Genomic DNA, 6798 nt, shown 5'->3' with positions numbered 1-6798 from the left:
AACCGGATGTGTCACTGCATGGCTTCCTTTAAAAATCTTTTGTTTATTTATTTATTATTGTATAGAGACTGGAAAAATTGAGAGGGGGAGGAAGATAGAGAGGGAAAGAGACAGAGTGACACAGCCCTGCTTCACCACTTGTGAAGCTTTCCCCTTGCAGGTGGGGACCTGTTGTATGCTTTACATTGGGTTGTTCTAGCTCTCCCCCTGCCAAGAAAATTGGTTCAGTCCTGCTAGTTTCTTGGCCCACTTGTCCCTGCCCCAAGGAACCCCGAGAGAGTTCCAGAGTTCCAGAGTTCCAGAGTTCCAGAGTTCTTGGAGCCACCATGTGAGAAGGAGGCAGGAGAGTTTTGTTTGGTGATTAGTTTGGGTTAGTTTATGAATCCTTGTTCCTGAATAAAGAACTACAGCTTCCCTGCCCAGCCATGTGTCTTCGAGTCTCTGTTACCCGCCTCTGAAGCTAGCCCGGCCAGCTGGAGCCTCCGAATTTTAACAACAGGGACCAAGGACTTGAACCTAGGTAGTTTCACACTGTAATGTGTGCACTTAGCCAGCAGCACCACTGCCTGCCCTCCCCACACCCCCCCCACGATTTTTCTTTTCTTTTTTTCCCCTTGAATCAGTCATCTTTTACTGGATGCTTATCTCAACCAGGATACAAAAGGGTTTCTTCCAGGGTGCAGAGTGATGACCAGTTAGGAATGTAGTGCTTCTTCCACACCAGGCCTCTTCAGTGGTACTTCCGTAGCCGCTTGCGCTTGAGCTCCTTGTAACAGCGGCAGTAGCTGAACAGCACATAAGCGGCCAGCACCATCGACACCCCAGCCAGGCTGCCTCTCTTCACATTGATGTACTTGTTGTAGTAGCGGTAGTAACCTCTTTGAAATGCCCCGGCAGTGCCTTTCGGGGTGAAATGACGCATCAACATCCAGTTTGGCAGCTCCCCTAGTTTCACATCCAAGAGCATCTTCTTCTACAGTGTGACTGACGCCATCTTGGAGTACTGGGTCGATATTTCTTTGAAAAACAATTATGTTGTGCTATTTTTAAACCAGTCATAATGAAAGAGTGCACTATTTATTTTTAAGTTGTCCAAGCTCAGAACTGAGCTTGCTATAAATCTCAATAGTTCAATCTAAGATGACAGGACAAAGTGTTGAGAAAGAGACTTTTATTAGCAAGCCCCTGACTAGATAAAATATTGCTGCATGAAACCTGTTGCTCAATGTAGTGTGGTCTTCAGCACTCAGCCATTTAAGGCCATGCACAGTTTACAGCAGTAAGAGCGTAGTGGATTTAAAATAAAAACATCTGTGGTCCGGGAGGTGGTGCAGTGACAAAGCTTTGAACTCTCAAGCACAAGGTCCAGAGTTAGATCCCCGGCAGCACATGTACCAGAGAGATGTCTGGTTCTTTCTCTCTCTTCCTATCTTTCTCATAAATAAATAAAATCTTTAAAAATAAAATAAAAACATCTGTGCAGTGGGGGCGTGGTGCATCTGGTAGAGCACACACATTACCACATGAAAGAACCCAGGCTCCAGCCACCCCCTCACCAAAGTTCCAGTCCCCTCCCTGTTGCCACCTGCAGGAGAGAAACCTCATTGTGGAGCAGTACTGCAGGTGTCTTTCTTTCTCCCTCTCTGTCTTTCCCTTTCTTCTCAATTTGTCTCTCCCAAAGAGAAGAAGGAGGAGGAGGAGGAGGAGGAGGAGGAGGAGGAGGAGGAGGAGGAGGAGGAGGGGGAGGAGGAGGAGGAGGAGGAGGAGGAGGAGGAGGAGGAGGGGGAGGAGGAGGAGGAGGAGGAGGAGGAGGAGGAGGAGGAGGAGGAGGAGGGGGAGGAGGAGGAGGAGAAGAAGAAGAGAGGCCACTGGAAACAATGGATTCATCTTATAGGTACCATGCTCCAGTGATCACCCCAGTGGCAATATAAATATAAATATTCAAAGTAGCTTTCTATTATAATGTTATCTACAGCTCTGGCTTATGATAAAATGTTAGTCACTGGAGTGGGGAGGAAATAGCTCAGTGAAAAAGATTATCATACTTAAGACATTGGACAACCTAGGCTGAATCCCTGGCACCACTGTTATTCAGAGCTAAGCAGTGCTGTGGTTAAAACAAAGAGAAAAATTAATCATGGGTTTTCTGTATAAACTAGGATTTATGGTGGGTCAGTATCTCTTGTTGCAAGAATTATGGACTGGATTCTGGGCACAGTGGACAGCAGGAAAACATCTCTAGACTCTTCTCACTGATAGAAACTGAGATGAAGGGGCTGGGTGGTAGCTTACCGAGTTGAGTGCACATGCTACAGTGCACAAGGACCTGGGTTTGAGCCCTCGGTCCCCACCTGCAGGAGAAAGCTTTGGGAGTGATGAAGCAGGTCTGCAGGTGTCTCTCTCCCTCCCTCTCTAGCTTTCCTCCTCCTCTCAATTTCTGGCTGTATCTATCCAACAAATAAAGGTAATAAAGAATCTGAAAAAAAAAAAGAAAAGAAACTGAGACAGGGTCACCACAATGAGGTGTGCAAAGGAGAGAAGAGATGAAGGAGACACATTGTGCTGCCTTCCCAACCTTCACCCTTTCTCCTGCCAAGAGCACTCCTGTTTGGGGCTCAACTCTTCCCATCTCACCTCAGTATCTTGACACCATGACTCTTGACAGTTATCTTGCTCCGTACCTCTGTGCAGAGTAGAGGCATGACTCAAAGGCCCCAGGGTCTTTCCAAGATGATTTCCCAAAGAAGACTAAGGGAAGAGGACCACTCCTCTGACATTGCAAAAACTGGACAGTCCCTGGCCGCAGTTGACACACAGAAATGCACACTTCACAACAGGTAGGAATTTTGTCCAAGCTGTCTTTGAATCAAAGCTCTACTCTATTCACCACGGTAAAGGAAGACCTCAGAGGTAACGCTGTGGATCAAGTGTTGGAGAGTCAAGCATGAGGTTCTAAGTTTGATCCTTGACATCATGTGTGTTAGAACGATGTTCTGTTTCTCTCTTTCTCCTTTCCCTGTGCCCAACCTCTCTTTCACAAATAAATAAATCTTTTTTTTTCAAAGAAATTGGTTACTTAAAAGTGGTTATTGAATAGACATCAAAAATAAATCAAAAGTAGGGAGATAGAGAGAACTTCTCAATCACTGAGTCATTTACATAAACATGATTGACAGTTATATTACAAATGGGTCAGAAATCACCAGTAAGCCATACTCCTAAGGTTGGCTCAAAATACCCTGGTGGCATTCAACAATTGCAAAAAGACTGAAGACCATTATGGCAACAGCTCACTTGGGGATAAGTAGATGGAGAAAGGTGATAATTTGCATGGAAAGGGGCCAGGAACAAACAAAAACAGAGCTTCATCCTCAAGGTTGCTTAAAAAAGGCCATGTATCAAATTTTGGTTGAGCACAGTAGGAAAGCAGAACCAGGGAAAGTCTGAGATCAAACATCTACAGCCTTGCCCTCCTTTTGGGAGCACATGTTACTGGATGTATCTTTTGGGGGACAGGGGGCAGATAGCCTCCAGGCAATGGGGTGAGGCAGAGCAGATCAAGACTGGTGCTTCCTCTGTCCACACCCTTTACTTTCAAGATCTTATCTATTGCCCCTGGGAATCCATCTATTTTCTCATAGTTGTGCTCTTTCCTAGGAGAATTTTAATGACTTGACTGACAACTTTAAATTATGTTTGAAAACAAGGAAGCACATAGAAGACAAATGTGTACATTCACTGGACTAGGAAGGCAATGCTTTGGTGTCTCTTCTTGGTTTGTAGAACCATATTCTTTTTTTTTTTTTACTTTTTAATTATCTTTATTTATTTATTGGATAGAGACAGTCAGAAATCGAGAGGGAAGGGAGGGATAGAGAGGGTGAGAGATGGAGAGACACCTGCAGCACTGCTTCACCACTTGTAAAGCTTTCCCCTTGCAGGTGCGGACTGGGGGCTCGAACCTGGGTCCTTGTGCATTGTAACATGTACACTCAACCAGGTGTGCCACCACCCAGCCCCAGAACCATATTCTTGGTGAATCTAGATGAATCTTTGTCTTGGACTTCAACTTTTCTCCTGCAAAATGAACAATTATGTAGCCAGCGGGGTGCAAGAAATGACTCCCATTGAGACATAGGTAGTAGGTCAGGCCCTACGGCATCACTTAACCCCTCTGGGTCACTTTTCTCATTAGAAAATGAAATATGAAGAGTCAGGCGGTAGCGCAGCAGGTTAAGTGCATGTGGCAAAGTGCTAGGACTGGCTGAGGATCCCGGTTCAAGCCCCGGCTCCCCACCTACAGAGGATTCGCTTCACAAGCAGTGAAGCATGTCTGCAGGTGTCTATCTTTCTCTCCCCCTCTCTGTCTTCCCCTCCTCTCTACATTTCTCTCTGTCCTAACAACAACAACACCAATAACAATAATAACTACAACAATAAAAAACAACAAGGGCAACAAAAGGGAAAATAAATAAATATAAAAAATTAGAAAAAAAGAAAATGAAATATGCTGAATTAAATCCTGATGTGTGATCTAAATTCAGTAATAAAATATATGCAAGACACACTGAAAAAAATCTTTCCTATTTTAATATCCTGAGGACTCTTTACACCTTTGCAAAGAATGTGTACTTTTTACTTTATTATTTACTTGTTTTAACATTTATTTTATTTATTACAATGAGAGAATGAGAGTTTCACATGAGATAAAGAGACAAGCCAGAGCATCACTCTGGCACATGCAGTGCCAGGATTGAACCAGGAACCTCAGACTCATAAGCCAAATTCTTTCCCTGTTGAGCTATTTTGCAAGCTGCCACTTTATTCTTTGTAAGCATACTTGGTCTTTTCTGTCCATTTATTACCTTAGGGTTTAGAATGCAGACAGAGTTGTGTTTGCCTCCTGAGGTTTTTTTTTTTAATTATTACTTTTATTTGTTTATTTATTGGCTAGAGACAGCCAGAAATTGAGAGGGAAGGGGGAAACCGAGAGGGGAGAAAGATAGAGAGACATCTGAGCCACTACTTTACCACTTGCAAAGCTTTCCCCCTGCAGGTGGGGATCAAGGGCTTTTTAAAAACAAACAAACAAACAACCCTCTCCCCTTTTTTCCCTCCAGTGCTATTGCTGGGTCTCAGTGCCTACACCATGAATCCACTGCTCTTGGAGGCTATTTTTCCCCCTTTTGTTGCTCTTTTACTATTGTTGTTGCTCTTTTATTATTTTATTATTGTTATTATTATTATTGTCATTGCTATTGGATAGGAGAGAAAGAAATAGAGGGAGGAGGGGAAGATGGAGAGAGGGAGAGAAAGACAGACACCTGCAGACCTACTTTACCATTTGTGAAGTGATCCCCTGCAGGTGGGGAGCTGGGGGCTCAAACTGGGATCCTTATTCCGGTCCTTGCATTCTGCGTCATGTGAGCTTAACCCAGTGTGCTACAGCCTGGCCCCCACCAGAGAATTCTTTTTGATGATCCAAGATGCAGGGACGCTGGGATAGACTTTCAGTAAAGAGATGATGAAGATGCTAAGAATTATTCTTTTAGTCCAGACCTCCATCCCAATGATCTAAGAAAGGCTTTGTGTTGATGATTTGTAAGGAAATGTCACTTTTTCTCCCCACTGCCCCTGGACAATGTAGGGAGAGGATGAATCTCGGAATGTGTGGGTAGCTCATTCTAAATGTCACTTCAAGATTTCTTAATTTTTTAAAATTTATTTGGTAGAACATAGAGAAATTGAGAGGGTCAGGGGAAATAGGGAAAGAGAAAAAGAGTCAGCTGTAGAACTGCTTCATGACTTTTGAAACTTTCCCCCTGCAGATGGGGACTGGTGGCTTGAACCCAAGTCCTTGCGCATGGTATCTGTGAACTCAACTGTGTGTGCCCAGGCCTCAAGGGATTCCTTTTAGATCGCTGAGTTTGCAAACAAGCATATGCTACCTCTTGTCTTTGTCCTCTTATTTGCCTCCTTTTCCCCCATCAACCCTTCCCTTTGACAGCCTACAACTTGCCAAGGCCTGCTGTGAGCTGTGCAAAGCCAGAGAAGCATGACTAGATCCAGTGTAGGTTGAATAGCTGTCAGTGGCTTGGAAACCTTCCACAAACAACCTCCATTGTCAGAGCAAATACTGACCTAAAAACCCAAGAGCACAAGGACACGCCAACACTCAGCAGAGCTGAGAGACATTTAGCCCCAGCAGACATGCTTTGTAGGAGAATAGCCTCAGCAGTCACTGATTCTCAGAAGTTGCAGTTTTACTATTGCCAGGGCCTCTTGGTGGTCTGATGGCTATGCTCATCCCAATTTTTACCAAAAATCTTTACATCTAAAGAAGTGCTGTTGTGGATAAAATGTAGGAATTTCAAGTATGAGGTACAGAGTTTGATCCCCAACATTTCATATGCCAGAGTAATGCTCTGATTCTCTTTCTCTCCTCCTTCTCTCTCTCTTCTCCTCCTCTATCATAAATAAAAAAATTTTTTGATTAAAATAGAGTGGGGAAGATAGCTTAATCATTATGCAAAAGACTTTCCTTTAAAAAATTTTTTTTTGTTTATTTATTTGTTATTGGATAGAGACAGAGAGAAATTGAGAGAGAAGGGGGAGATAGAGAGGAAGAGAGACAGACACCTGCAGATCTGCTTCACCGCCTGTGAAGCGACTCCCCTGCAGGTGGGGAGCCAGGGGTTCAAAAGACTTTCATGTCTGAGGATTGGAAGTCTCAGGTTCAGTCCCCCACAACACTCTAAATTAGAGCTGTGCAGTGTTCTGGTCTTTATCCCTGTATTC

The 6798-nt window shown here is 44.0% G+C and overlaps 1 pseudogene; it reads right to left on the bottom strand.

The window, feature by feature from the left end:
• Nucleotides 1–614: 614 nt before the first annotated feature.
• On the bottom strand, nucleotides 615–994 carry LOC103107325 (ATP synthase subunit f, mitochondrial-like; annotated as a pseudogene).
• Between the last annotated feature and the right edge of the window lie 5804 nt (nucleotides 995–6798).

Source organism: Erinaceus europaeus, chromosome 10 (genome assembly GCF_950295315.1).
Source record: "Erinaceus europaeus chromosome 10, mEriEur2.1, whole genome shotgun sequence".
NCBI lineage: Eukaryota > Metazoa > Chordata > Mammalia > Eulipotyphla > Erinaceidae > Erinaceus > Erinaceus europaeus.
This window is presented reverse-complemented; position numbering and strand designations above follow the sequence as displayed.